We start from the raw sequence: 15,881 nt of genomic DNA, 5'->3' as shown, positions 1-15,881 counted from the left end.
CTCCACGAAAAAGTAAAAATAGAAGTGAAAGAGATGGAGAAAGAGAAGTCTCTAGTGAGAGGTGATTTCAGTTTTAGATATTTCGAAACTGGAGCCCTTTTGAGTGTGATGACAGACTTGTGGAACTCTTAAAGAGGAATAAAATTAACTTAAACATAAGTCTGAACACGCCATTATTTGAGAAGGCAGGTGAAATGGGCTTATTTCCGTTTTCACCAGTCATCAAGGAAGGACTCTCTCCAAGGAAATGTCTTCCATTAAGCGTATGGTAGGTACCTGAATTCCAAGCACTGTCATCTAAAGCCCTGGATTTTTCTGAGATAAGATTGTTCTGCTTCCTAGCCATTATTAGGATGAAAATCTCTCCTAGAATTCATTTTCTTAGTCACAGAAAGCCACATTCCTTCATAGTTAGGAGATGGGGAGAGATACTCACTTAATGAGTCCTACTGGGGCATATAGCGTAAAAGAGTTGACTTGTAAGTATTTTTGCATGGATTTTCTGGCCCTGGGGATAGTGACAGCAGATATTTAATTCCTGTCCCTCCTTTCCCTGCCTTCTGAGCTGTTTGGTTCCCCACAGTGATGCCTTCAAGTTTTCCGACCTGTGCACCATTGAGTAGCCCCCATGTTAATATTGGTCCCAAAGAAATAGCACTAAAAAGGAAATAGATAAATTAACAGTCAGCAGTATACTTCAAAGCCAAGTAAAAATGACTTGGGGATCACTCTGTAGTTGGGATTATCTGTCTTATCTCTCTTCCACTATTGAAAGGTAACAGGGCATTTCTTTCTGGCTATCATAGTCCTTTTTGTGAACTTTCCCTTCTCCGTTATTTCTGGGCGGAATCGTATTGTGATGTAAAACACCGTACCACTTACAAGAGTGGGGAGAAATGCAGCAGTCCTCACTGTTAGGATTTGGGGGTAAATGTAAAAGCAAATGACTACCACTTTAGGGATTATCTATTACCTCAGCTTCAAAATAAGCAACCACATTATTTTTCTATCTCAATTTCTAGTATTTGGGGCCTATTCCAGTTTTATTTCCAGGACCACTGTTTGGAATTAGGCAGAAAAATGGAGGCATTAGAATCTGGACAACAAAATGTTGATTTGAAACTACTGGTTTATATGAATTTTTAAATCGCCAAGGAAATTTTCAAAACTTTAGCTTTCAGCTTTTATACTTTAAAAGTTTATTTCCAGCCTCTCTTAAACCCTTGGCTGTTTATCACTTTCTCTGAATTATTAACACCAAACACTTCAGTGATATAGTTGTAGCTTCTATATGGTGCTGAGGCTCCCAGTTCACTTGTGTTCAGCTGCAAAAGAAAAAATAATTAAAAAGCTTTTCTTCCCCGGGTTCCCCACATAAAAGTCACTGCTCTATGGAGATTACCATCTGGAAGCTAATTCTGAAGTTGTTAATGGCAAGAATCAGAGCAATTGGCATGTGTTTTAAACACACGGTTTAAGGTTTAAGACGATCTCTCCCACTCATTTGTGAGAGCTGTGTGACATAGCACTATATTCTCTCTAGGGGGTTCCAGCAAAGTCTTTTCCTTCATTTGCTTTAACTGGCTTGTGAAGCATTTTTAGAGAGTGTAGATTAACTCCCGAACACAAAGCAAATCTGTGCTACTTGATTTGTTGTAAAACCATAACACGTTTTCCATTGATTTCCAGCCTAGCCACAAACATTCTTCAGACTTCCCCTCACTCCTAGGCTTGAACACACTTGAATGGAAAAGAAACTGCCTCTCATTTCAACAAACTGATTCCAAGTGCCCATGGGAGGAAGGACAAGGAAAAGAGTCCGTGTTTCAAGAACAATAGGAATCTAGGAAAAGTACACAAGTTCCCAAACCATCTTGTACAAACTTCGCGACCACCTGTCAACAGGCAGGTATTTTCCTGACAGCCTGCAAAATATCCCGAAACATTCCTACTTTTAACAGTGTCTCGAGGTAGGCATACTAAATGATGATGAAAAGCCAAGAACTAAAATACTGTGGGATACTGGAGGTTTTCATTTCTTTCTTTCTTTTTTTTATTTTTATTTATTTATGATAGTCACACACAGATAGAGAGAGAGAGGCAGAGACACAGGCAGAGGGAGAAGCAGGCTCCATGCACCGGGAGCCCGACATGGGTTTTGATCCCGGGTCTCCAGGATTGCGCCCTGGGCCAAAGGCAGGCGCCAAACCACTGCGCCACCCAGGGATCCCTCATTTCTTTCTTAAATTGCAATGTTACCTTTCAGTCACCTAAATTTCTTAGGGTTCTTATTTTTGTTTCCAGCCCTGGAGAATCTGTGCTAGTTTGTTTAGTTCCTTTGCAAAGGAAAAGCATCCTACTAACGTTGGGTAAGTTGGGAATGGCACCAAAACCAGGAGCAGGCTATTTTCTCAATCTTCCTTCCCGCTTTAAGCAGGTTGCAGAGATCTTAGCTAGGAGTGCTCCCATGATGACATATCAAGATTTTACGTGTCAAGATTTCAAGGAACAGAACAGGCAGGCATTTAAAGTTAAAAATGTCATGCACACAGAACATGGTAAGTTCCAACAGAGCTTTGCCATCACGGAACCGCAGATTTGACAATCATTAATTTGCTATTAATAAGTCTTACTGTTAGGGGGGACTCACTTCGCCAGCCACAGGAGGAGTTTCTTCTTTAGACAGCCGTTGCTTTAAGCGGTCTGTCAAATTGCTTCAGACATTCAAGGTAAGAAAGAGATGTAATTAAATCTTTTCAATAGACTAGCTCAGCACTCATCTGCTGCCACTGATAGATCCAATTTGGGAGTTGCTGAGATTTCTTTACTTTCTCCCTTAATACATTTTTTAAATGATCCTGAATGCTTTAAATACTTATCAATCCATAGTAGAATTGGTGTTACTTGGTAATGTTAAAACCATTTCTTCATCCGATAAACAAAGAAAACGTACCTGGGTAAACTACCAGGCTAGTTTTTGCTAATACTCACAGTGTGTGTGACATATATGACACGTATACGTTGGTATATTGTTCTTGCCTTATGTTTTGGGTTGACATACAGTGGAACAGCCAAGGATGAGGTTGTCTGTCAAAGTACTTAATCGTAGATTGTTTCTCCCCAATTTTTTTTCTCGGGTATTGCAAATTAAGTGTAAACAGAAACTTCAGTTCAGATTCAAGAGCGGGTGGGAAAACCCTGTTTCAGGCGGGGACCTCATGCAGTGTTAGATAGACTCCGCTGCTCTGTGTTTGGGTCCCCTACCTGCTGTGACCTAAGGAGCACACCTATTTGTCATTGCCATCCCACTTCACCTGCTCCCTGGTCCCACCTTCTCCCGTCACACCCTTAGTTTCCTTCAGCTTTGTCCTAGATCCTTGACCTTCCTACCTCAGGGAGGACAGAATAAATTCCAGGAGTGTGTGTCTTACTGTAAATGTGTGGGAAAGGCTGCAGTCTGAGCACAAGTAAAGGTCACCTTGCAGCTTCTCCTGCTTGTTCTGTGCCCTTTGTGAATAGTAATAGTAAATATATCAGTTCTTAGCCTTGGGGGTAGTTCTAAATACCAGACTCATGGAGAAATCCAATGGGAAAATAGTAGTCTCTCTGTAAAGGGTTTCTCAGGCCTTGTGCTACTAAAATCAGCTATTTTGCCTTGAGAAAAATGGCCTTTTCACTTATGTGCGAAAGTTGTTCTATCATGAATGGAAAAGTGTCTTAAAATGTCAGCAGAGCCCCCATAGGAAGGATTCTCCACTTGCTCATTTCTGCTGATTATCCTGTTGAGTTGCTTAGCGTCTGTGCTTTTAAAACATTCTGAGATTGCTGCTGAAAGACATTTGTCGCTGAGAGCTACCAGTGGTACGGTAAAGACTTACTCCACTGTGCCATACAAGGAAAACTGTGGTTCCTGAAGCTAGAATAAATTGAGCGGTTTCCGTGGTGTGCCTTTTGGGGGTGCCAAAGAAGTTAGGAACATGTATTAAATTGCACCAATGCCTTCCAGTCTGGTTGGGAAAGGCAAAACATACACAAATGGAAAACTAGCAAAGATTTACCAAGCAACAAATTGAATAACATATGTAATAACTATTGTATCTGTCAGCTAGTGCTACTAACAACCACACAATTTCAGTGGTTTATATTACAAATTGATTTCTCTGTGATTCAGCTGGAGTGGGGCTCCCAAAGCTCCTAGAGAAGAGAGCAAAACAAGCAATTCCTCCTAAGGCACAGTCGTGAAGTAGCACACAGTCGGATGTGTCAGTACAGCATCGCCTAAAGTGAATCACCTGGCCAAGTCCAGTATCAGTGGGGCATGGAAATACATTCTTCCTGTAAGGTAGGAAGGGGAGTGAGTAAGTACTGGAAAGAACCCCTAATCTACCACAATTATACTGATTATTAAGTGCAGAAGTAACATGAATATTAGGGGAATCTGTAGAGTGGGGGGGGTCAGAACAAGAGTTTTGAGAACTCTAGGAACTACAGATGCGTTCTTGGCAGTGATAGTTATAATCTATGACTCACGGCCTATCTCTCAACTGTCTAAAATGCTTCACAGTTTGTTCAGTCAGCAAGGATAAGTTACAGTTTTCTCATCTTCAGTGAAAAGAGAGAAAATGCAGTAGGTTTTCTAAACCAGGACATATTAGAAAAGAAAATGTATTCTTTCATTATAAAAATAGTGGGTTTTTTTGACTAATTCTTTTTCAGTGGTATTTTTATGAAGAAATATGGTGATATTTTACACCTCCTTTAGTAGATCTTGCTAATTGTTGCAGCCTGCCTCCAAGCTGCAGTTCCCCTGGATTAAAATGTGCTTCACCACCACTCTGGTCCTCTAAGCTGGTCCTCCCTGAGATTTCTGTCCACCTGATATCCTCTGAATAATGTATCCATGGATGGTTATGCAGAGGAATATTGCTACGATCTTGTCACATATGTAGTTTGTCTACATTTACCCCTTTCAGGACTGTGTGATTTTTAAGCCTCCAGTATGTTCTTTAGAGTAAGTATGTATATAAGAAGGATGAAGAAGGATATGGAGAAAAGCTTTCCGTCTTTCCTTTAAATAGCTACAACAGGATTGAGTCATCCGGATGACAATTACAATTCATTAACAAGGGGAGAAGGTCCAAATGCAGAACTGGGACACCAATATGTACAATTACATTGTAAGAAATGCCAAGTATATCTCTGACTGGCTATATGACCTTGGAGAGGCACATTCTCCAGGGTACACTTTTTCCCTGTTTATTTTTTTATTTTTTTAAAGATTTTATTTATTTATTCATGAGAGACACACAGAGAGAGAGAGAGGCAGACACAGGCAGAGGGAGAAACAGGCTCCATGTAGGGAGCCCGATGTGGTACTCGATCCCGGGATTCCAGGATCACTCCCTGGCCCAAAGACAGGCGCTAAACTGCTGAGTCACCCAGGCGTCCCTTTTTCCCTGTTTAAAAAAAAAAAAAAAAAAAAAAAAGATTGGACTTTACCATTTTAGTGCTAGTGCACTATTTTAATTGAGCACGTGCTTTCCCCCCTCCCCTTTTATTCAATTTACTTAAACTAAAACAAAAACAAAAGCAATTGATCCATTTCTCCTACCTCTCACCTCTGGCAACCATCAGTCTGTCCTCTATATCTGTCAGCTTAGTTTTTTGTTTGTTTGTTTTAGGTTCTACATGTGAGACAGATCAGACAGTATTTGTCTTTCTCTGTCTGACTTATTTTACTTAGCGTAACACCCTCATGATCCATCTGTGTTGTCACAAATGGCATGATTTCATTCTTTTTCTATAACTGACTAGTAATCTATTCTCTCTGTATGCCCCAGATTATTTATCTATTCATCATCCATTGATGGACACTTTAGGTCGATTCCATATCTTGGCTATTGTAAATAATGCTGCAATGAACATGGGATGCAGCTATCTTTTTGAATTAGTGTTTTCATTTTCTTTGCATAAATACACAGAATTGGAATTGCTGGATCATATGGTAGTTCTTTGTTTAATTTTTTTGAGGAACCTCCACACTGTTTTCCATGGTGGCTCTACCAATTTATATTCCCACCAACAATACGCAAGGGTTCCCTTTTCTCCATGTCTTTACCAACACTTGTTATTTCTAGTCTTTTTGATAATAGCCATTCTGACAAGTGTAAGGCAGTATCTTATTGTGGTTTTAATATGCATTTCCCTGATGATTAATGACATAGAACATCTTTTCATATACCTGTTGGCCATCCATCTCTATGTCTTTTTTGGAAAACTGTCTATTCACATCTTCAAATTGTGTTTTGTTTTGTTTTTTGTTTTTTTGTTTTTTGCTATTGAGTTGAATGAGTTCTTTTTTATGTTTTGGATATTAACTGCTTATCAGATACATGATATGCAAACATTTTCTCCCATTCTCATTTTGTTGATGGTTCTTTCACTGCGCAGAAGCTTTTTAGTTTGATATAGTCCCACTTAATAATTTTTACTTTTGTTGCTTTTGGTGTCAAATTAAAAAGGGGAGGGAAGATTGGACTGGATGGACTTTAGAATTTTAGTGCTGGTTCTCTCAAGCTCAGGTAGTAAAATTTTAAATTCTAGGATCAGATTAGCATAAAATAAAATACAGGGAGCACAGAATTCACATTGACATAGGGAGACAAAAAAAAATGAACACAATCAAGATTCTTCCATTGAGGACAGGAGCACAATTCATAGAATAAGGGTGTTCAGGAAGCAGAGTTAGACATACAGGATCAAAGTTCCAAGGCGAGCCGCTTGGCTCACCCTGACAGCCAGCCTGTGCATCAGAAGTCTGATGCTGGAGTGCTAAGTTGCTCCTAGAAGAGCATTACCTTTGGCGCCATGGGCAAGAAGAGGTTGAGTAGTAGGGCTTTGTAGATGATAAAGTTATTCACCTCACAAATTGGTAGTTCACAGATGATGCTTTAAGTCCCTAGCTGTACATATCATAGACAGTGTTCCTTTTTATCTGTTAGAAAAGCTTTTCTTCCTCATTGTAAGATTTGGCTAGATTCTATCTTTGAGGTTCCCCAGAGTTATGATTGCTTAAAGAAGACATTAGTTCCACTGAATCCTTGGAAAATGCTTCCTATTGGGAACTTCTTATTTTGATTTTCAACATAAACCACCCACATTTGGGTTCCTTTAATAATTACAATAATTTGATTTTAAAAAACTTATAATAAGCCCCTTGCTTCTCTCTCTCTGTCTCTCTCTCTCTCTCTCTCTGTCAAATAACTAAATAAAATCTTTTAAAAGAGGTGGGGGCGGTTGGTACCTGGTGACTCAGTTCGCCATCAGCCTTCAGCTCAGGTCATGATCCCAGGGTCCTGAGATCTAGCCCTGCATCGGGCTCCCTGGTTGATGGGGAGCCTGCTTCTCCCTCTCCCTCTGCCTGCTGCTCCTCCTGCTTATTCTCTCTGTCAAATAAGCAAATAAAGTCTTTAAAAATGTAATAAGAATATTCTGAGATTTAGTGTGCCCCTGTTTCTTGCAGGAAATTTCAGATAAGATATATGGAATAGTATGTATTTTGCACTGTATAATGTTAATGAGTAACTGTTAATTTTGAAATTGGAGAGATATGGGAATCATGTTCAAGGTCATTTGTAGGACTTTTATTTAAAGATATGAGGACTTTTATCTAAAGATATGTTCCAAATTCTAGGACTCTTTATGCAGTGACAGGAGAAAAGCAATGATCAAAGACTTGCAAAACACAGGTAGTTAGTAGATTTCTCTGAATGGAATTATCTTTTTTTTCCATTTGAATCATGTCTTTAAGACATCCTGCATGTTAAGGTCAGCAATGATTAATTTAGAAATGGTGAATGTTAATTGAAGGCACAGTTTCAGAAGAAACCTTTTAAACACTTGGCTCATGCTGGTTAATTAGAAGGGCAAAAAATTACCCCATTGTGCAAATATAGGGAGAGCTTCTTCTTCCCAGTAATGTGAATACATATTTTTTGGGTAGTTTGAAAAGGGAGGAAGTCATTAGGCAGGTGAGATGAGTAAGGTGACATTGACTTTGAGGTTTTAAATCATTTCCAATATTAGGCTTTATGGAACCATACCAATGTACCTGGTCCACATCCAACGAGGAGACAAAAGCCAAAGTTATAAAGCAATAAAAAGTATGGAACTATACACCATGGTTTTGTATTTGAAGGTAAATGCAAACCCAATGGCAAAAGTGTTCTAGGATTTCTCCTACCATAACTTTTGATCTGACAGTCAATGATGTAATCTCAAGAACACCACAGTTGGCCAAGCATTGGAAGGATCAATTACTCAGATAAAGCCATTTCTTTATATTTATTGTTGGTTTGACCAAACCTGTAATTGAAGAGTTGTTCAGAATTGCCCTTGCTTCCCTTTCAAATAGCCTAAAATGGCAGACATTTTTATGAATAGCTAAGATTTTATTATTTTTTTCTTATATAAAATATTTTTATTATAAAAATCAAACAATACAGAAAGGTAGGAATAGAAAACTAAAACTACTCTTCTCCTTCCATGCTCATTTCTGCATCATAGATAACTGTGGTCATGCTAAAATACATTTTTTTCATTTTTATAAAATACATTTTTGTATATATTGAATAGCTAAGATTTTAAATACGACTTCAGAGCCTTTCCAATTCCTTGTGATGAGGTAGAGGCAATTTAAATAACCAAGGGGAAATTACATGAGGTTGAGATTATTTGCAGCATGTTAAATTACTGCAGTGTGTGTTGCGAAGTGAGATACACTCACACAGGATTCATTACACTACAAGGGAGATTCTGGGACCCTTTTTAGGAAACCTCCTAATTCATCATAGTGATTGAGTGTGTTTCTTGCTTACCACTTCATCCCAGTGAGGCAAATCTGTTAAAATTAAGCACTGATGGCAACAGTGGCAGGGAGAAGGCTGAAGACAATCATTGGCTACAGTGCTAGGATAATGGGGTGCAGGGTGTAGTTATGAATTGATGTATCATCTTAAAGTAATGCTTTCTTCTTTCTCTTTTCTCCTCTGTACACCCCCATTCTGAGCCATTGGGATACTCTGAATGCTTGGTTTCCAAAAGAGGAAATCATTTGAATGTTCCAATTTCTTATAACTAGAGATAATGATTAAGAACCAGTTTCCATTCTAGCCCTTGTTTTTTTGTTTTGACAACCATATAGACATAGCCATTGGATAGAAGTTATAGGGCCTACTCATTTCTATTTTGAATACTTTTTTTTCTGGTAAGCTGAGCACAATATCTCTATCTCATGATTTTTGAATGATTTATATTGAAATCTATATACTAACTGAAGTTTTGACAAAATATTTTGTTACAATATGCATATTTTATTTCTTTATCAAGATATATTACAAAAATGTAAATATACTTAAAAACTACATTTTTAGAACACACTCACTAAAAATCAACATCTATTTATCATATATATGTTGTGTATATTTTAAAGCTCACTTGATACCAGAAAGAAATTCCATATACTGTCTTATTCCTTCACAAATAGCAGAATATGCTGTGAGGAGGGAAGGAAAGAGTAAAACATCTTTTCACTGTGATCCCATCCTCTATAATCCTATGCATGATGTTCTGTAGAAATTAAAATGAATTTGGTATTGGTAGTAGTTGATTTAATTATTCAGGTAAATTCATGCAATCAATCAATAACAATGTTTGTCTTGATCAAAGTAGGAAAGGATTTTATTGTTATATAAATACAATAAAATCCTTTAAAATTTTAAGAAAGGACTACATTTATTAATCATTTAGATAAAATAGTAGAGTTTTTTGTTTTTAAATATGGCACCCAACTATTTTTTTCCTGTGGAGTTCTGTTATGTAGGCTCCCAGTCTACATACAGTATGGTGGGTTGTGTACAAGCCATGAGTAAAGAGAGGGTCTAAATCTCCATACAAGGTCCCTTCCCTTCTTATGAGTTAGACAGGGAGGCAACAAGGTAATCCTTGGGTAATGAAGAGATTCTAATATACACCTTACATCCTTGGAACCATACTACATCCATGTGTTAAAGTTCAAAAATAACAGAAATCAAACCCACGAACTACTGAAGTAGTAATTAGTAAAAGCTTATTGTGCATGCTTCAGAAAGACAGTTTGTACACCTGGAGCACTCAAACTAAAATACGGAATGAGGCTCCAGGGGTATACTGTTATAAAGCACCTTATATAATAAGTCATTGACTATTTATTCTTTATAGTGATTGGTTATAATATTGGAATTTCCTTAACCACCAACCAATTCTCCATTGTTTATCTCATATCAACCTTAGGCAAGAGTTCAGATTTTGCTTATGATTTCCAGAGGCATAAGCAAGAAATGACCCAGGTCAAGTTAATCTTGGAAAATAAGCTAAATTAAGCTTTGTTTGTATGACTACACTGGTTTTGTCTGCTCAGAGAAGTCTCAAGGCTAGTCCCCATTTGTTTCTGATTTTAACAAATCCTCCCTTCTGGTCATTCTCGCAGCAGGCTGAGAGTATTACCAACCAGGATAGCCTTATTCTCAGTTACCACTATTGATGTAGTCTGGCTGAAAAATCACACATATGGAGTTTTCATCCAGTTAAGATGTCACGCCAGAGGGCCATGTAGTCACCATCTTTATCATTTATGGGGTTACTGTTTATTTCACCCAGTTGTCTTATCCTGATGGATACCATTTGGTATGTGGGTGGCTGCCGACAGGCATTAAGTTAAGTATACAATGCACTAGAGAGGTTAATATGACTCTAAGGAGAACAGTAGCCAAAGATTGAAAAATTTCCCAGAGTAGAGATTCCCAGGAGCCAAGATTTAACCAGTTAAATAATTCAGATGCGTGTCATTTTTAAAAAGTTATTTACAGAGGCACAATATGATGCACTAATCAATTCCATATCTTCCCGATTACTCAGAACAGAGCGAACAAGGAGGTATTTCATTTCAGGAGGTGGCATTGTAGGTGAGTTTTCACCTAAATTAAGCCTCTATATGATATGAGCAATCAGGTCATTTAATGAGAGGCATTCCTATGAAAACAAAAGAAAAGCAAAGGTTAATAGTTTTAGCAAATTATAATAAATTCAGTTTCTGAGTTTGAAGAGCAGCCAGTTGAGAAGATTTCTTTTTTTAAAAAATAAATTTATTTTTTATTGGTGTTCAATTTGCCAACATACAGAATAACACCCAGTGCTCATCCCGTCAAGTGCCCTCCTCAGTGCCCATCACCCATTCACTACCACCCCCCGCCCTCCTCCCCTTCCACCACCCCTAGTTCGTTTCCCAGAGTTAAGAGTCTTCATGTTCTGTCTCCCTTTCTGATATTCTAGATGTCGGGTTCCAAGCATCTTCAGATGAAGTAAGGGCAAGCAGTGGCAATCTGACATATTTTCCTGGTTTGCAGCTTGAATGTCTGTAGTGATCTTTCTGAGTGGCCGCATAGCCACAGGTATGAAGATTGTCCACACATGAGCTGTTGTGGTGATTTCTCTGAAGTTTATACCAAGCCGTCTAGCTTTAGCTTCTATGGCTTGGGGAAGGAGGGCAGCTTTAGTTTCATACTGATTCCAAGTCATAAGAATGGGCGAAAATTGGTTGTGTTAGCTTGGAGAATTCTAGCCACATACTGGAGGAAACTAGAATCCAGGATCCAGTCCAATTTCTACAGGCCAAAAACAAAATCTCAAAAACAATTACCATAAAAAAAGAATGAGATCTTGCTCTTTGCCACGACATGGATGGAGCTAGAGGGTGTAACACAAAGGGAAGTAAGTCAGAGAAAGACAAATACCATATGATTTCACTCATATGATTTGCTTATGATTTCCAGAGGCATAAGCAAGAAATGACCCAGGTCAAGTCAATCTTGGATAATAAGCTAAATTAAGTTTTCTTAATAGGTGGAATATAAGAAACAAAACATGAGAGAAGAAGGGGAAAAAGAGAGAGGCAAACCTGTCTTAGGAGAGGAGGAATCTTAGATCGGACTTTCAAGAACCTCTCAAGGCTAGGAAGTTAAGCCCCGGATTTCTCCAATTGTGCCTGTTACACAGAGAACAGAATCTTATTGAATTTATGCAAACACATAAATCATCATGAAAAATAAGAGTATTTGATAAGAGAGTTTACGAATTCTGGGGAAATTATGTAGGGAGAATCAGATAAATGTTTCACCCTTTGTTGCAAAAATACACTTTACCAAATTGCTGTAAGTTAATAGATAGCTTAACAGAGAGGAGGAAAGGGGAGTACTGTCAACCTGGAAAGAAAACATTAAAGAACTACCATTGTTTTATTTGTTTTTAAAGATTTTATTTATTTACTCCTGAGTGACACAGAGAGAGAGAGAGGCAGAGACATAGGCAGAGGGAGAAGCAGGCTCCATGCAGGGAGCCCGATGTGGGACTGGATCCCAGGACCTCAGGACCCCAGGATCATGACCTGAGCCAAAGGCAGATGCTCAATCACTGAGCCACCCAGGGGCCCCAGAACTAGCATTGTTTTAAATGAACTCATGAAAATTATAATCCTCATCAGTTGATTCAGTCTTAAGTAATTAATTTTCATTTTGCTTCATCTTGGATTAGCAGCTTTTTTAATCAATCAGGTTTCCATTAATGTTTTAGAAATCTTTACCCAGTTCCCTGTTTTGATCTTAAAGTTAGTAGGATCCTGCACTTCAGAGTACTTGTCAGAATCTTCTCCATGATCTGTGTAAAGGTGAAGCACTTTTGTCTGTAGTTCACTGTCAGTGTTTTCAGAGAAGACTCGAGGGTAAAACAGTATCTGTGAGTGGCAGAAGACTTTAACATAGCCATAGTTAAAGATCTGTTGAGAGTCCACATACACACACCAAAACATATTATGCAAATGAGTTATCCATTCAACCAAAGTGACAAAAGATCTCAAAGGCAAATACACAAAGTTACAGAGTTATAAAAAACCTTACCTCTTTTAACAGAGGAGACTCCATTATTTTTCTAAGTAATTAAAGACTTGATAAAGACAATGTGAAGCCCTGGAAATATTTTCATAAGCCACAAGAATTTTTGCTTCCTAGGGAGATTACATGAGAGTAAAGAAACTTTGCATCTAATTTCTTATTAGAGCAGATCAGTAATCTTTTTTTTACAAGATTTTATTTATTTATTCATGAATTGTATGTGTGTGAAATCACACACACACACACACACACACACACACACACACAGAGGCAGAGGGAGAACCAGGCTCCCTGCAGGGAGCCCGACATGGGACTCCATGCCAGGTCCCCAGGATCAGGCCCTGGGCCAAAAGCGGCGCCAAACCACTAGGTCACCCAGGCTGCCCGCAGATCAGTAATCTTAAAAACAACAACAACAACAATAAAACTGCCCTTTCAGCAGAGAGAAAACCAAATTCTAATTCTGCCTCAGCACACTTTTAGTATTAAAATTCTTCATTTTTTAAACTTAATTATATCCATTCTGATCTTGCCTTGACCACATAAAATTCATTTCTGAAGATTCCTTTTCTATAAATGTTCTATAACTTTCTATATCCATCCAGCTTTTGCCCTATATTCTTCCTTTCCTAATCTGGAACAATCATTTTTACTGTAGAATAAATTTACTTTCTTTTTTCTTTTAACAAAAGCACTCCCATGTCATTAATACCTTTTCTTTTTTTTTTAAGATTTTATTTATTTATTCATGAGAGACACACACACACACAGAGGCAGAGACACAGACAGAGGGAGAAGCAGGCTCCATGCAGGGAGCCTGACATGGGACTCGATCCCGGGTCTCCAGGATCAGGCCCTGGGCTGAAGGTGGCGCTAAACCGCTGAGCCACCCGGGGTTGCCCTCATTAATACCTTTTCTCATTCAGAGAACACATTCTATTTTCCTTACCTATGCTCCACATGCAATCTTCTTTTTTCATCCATATTATTTGTAATAGTTGCATTTTTACATATTTATTATCAATTTTAACTACTAGTAATCTTTGTTTTTCCAGGGAAAATTAGAAAGCGGGCAAGTGTGAACTGTCTTTTAACATCCTATTATTAACATCCTGTAGTAGATCAGCAATTTATATTTCATAATTTCTAGAAGTATATTCTTTCTCATGGTAAATTTTTCATTATGGCTCAAGACCTGTTTATTAAAAGACCCAAATAACTCTCTGGGATAAAAAAAGCACCAAAAGTAGATAAACCTAAACTTATGCTTAGCATTTAATGTTTCTCTTATTTGGAAATGATTTAGATATTCAATGAATATCCATTATTTTTGTTTAACTTAGTATAAAATTTAATTTACATTTGTTTAAAATTCTGGCTTTCAACAGTTATGCTTGGATTGGACATCAAACAGCTATCATCTTAAGTTATTTTTCTTGTTGGCAAATTTTAAGAAATGCCTGCTTTTATTAAACCAACAAACTTGAACTAGCTTTCATTTATCAAAGTTATCCCAGATTATTTGAACTTGAAAAGCATTTGGGTTAGTTTCTATATTTCTGAGAGTATACTTGATTTTTATAAATGCTTAATTTTCTTTAAGCCAATTAAATGGAGCTCTTTACAAATTAATCCTGGCAATACCATCCAGAGGTAGAGAAATATCACATATCTATAACAACATACAGACATAGACATGATACACGTACAAATACCAACATAGATCTTACAGATTTTGTTTTAAAAATTTTAGCCATGTCTCAAAACTCAAAAGAATAGTTACATCGAAATTGTGTTTCTAGTGGGTGAACTAAATTAAGGTTACCTGCTCAGATGGCCAAACTGTTTTACTAAGGATTTTTTTTTTATTTGCATACTGTAAGGTTCTTTTTAGAGCTATTTTTTGAAGTCTTTTTGTCTTCTAGAAGCTTCTGCATGCTAATCAGAGAATGTCTTCCATTGTCTCTAAGAGGTTTAGAATCCTCTCTCTTAAGGATGCCTCTGAAGGTGGACTTACCTACGTTAAAGTTTCCCTAGAGTGGCCATTACAATTCCAAGAGTTCACCCGATTTCCAAAAAGGTATCAGATTCTGGTCCATTGACGAGGTGGAACGTATCTGTGTCTTTAGGTTCCCTCAGATATCTTGCCTATGAGGGGCCTTGTTTCCCAATGGGTGCCCCAAAACACAGGAAATCGTATGCGTTCTTTCCTTTTGAAAAGAACAGAGTGACCTAACAAGAAGCTTCAACAAACAAAGATCTAAAGGAGTATGCGTGGTACAGTTAGTTAGAGAGCTTGAAACACAAAGAGAATAGAGTGAGCTCTATTCTCCAAGAGAGGCTGACCCTCAAACTCCAGGGCTGGTGAGAAAGCAGTGGGCTCAGTGGGCTCTGTGCCAACAGGCACACAGAGTCACTGGGGGTCTTCGCTGGATCCCACTGCTGGTGCCATGAAATGTCCATTCAGAAATCACAGAAGTAGAACCACTGAACCATTGAAATAGGAGTTAGTAGTTCATTGTGTACATATCAGTAAGACAGTTGGCAACCATGAGCCCTCAAACCAGAACCTGGAATGAGGCTGGGGAGTATACGTTATGAAGGAGCTTAGGTAATGAGAAAGCAGACTGTCTTCTCTTCACGGTGATTGGATATAGTATGAGGATTTTCTTAAATGATAGGTAGTCGGTCAGTGGTTGCCTCATGTCAACCTTGGGAAACAGTACATAAGCAAGAAATGACTCAGGTCAAGTTAGTCTTTGAAAGTAAGTAGATTAAGCTTTGTATGCCTAAAGTGGTTTCATCTGCTAAGAGAATTTTCAAGGCTGGTCTCCATTTGTTTTAGATTTTAACATGTGCATATCTAAATTATTTTTCATGAATTATCTACATAAGCAAATG

At 38.0% G+C, this 15,881-nt stretch overlaps 1 long non-coding RNA gene across 1 annotated transcript; it reads right to left on the bottom strand.

Moving 5' to 3' along the window:
• Positions 1-11,313: 11,313 nt before the first annotated feature.
• Positions 11,314-14,932, bottom strand: LOC112655647 (uncharacterized). The gene is made up of 3 exons (XR_003133813.2): positions 14,806-14,932; positions 12,987-13,093; positions 11,314-12,865 (listed from the first exon to the last, which is right to left on the bottom strand). It is a non-coding gene; the product is annotated as an uncharacterized LOC112655647 (long non-coding RNA).
• Positions 14,933-15,881: the final 949 nt, after the last annotated feature.

The sequence above is a fragment of the Canis lupus genome, chromosome X (genome assembly GCF_003254725.2).
Source record: "Canis lupus dingo isolate Sandy chromosome X, ASM325472v2, whole genome shotgun sequence".
NCBI lineage: Eukaryota > Metazoa > Chordata > Mammalia > Carnivora > Canidae > Canis > Canis lupus.
Note: the sequence above shows the minus strand (reverse complement) of the source record. Positions and strands in the feature narration are given on the sequence as shown.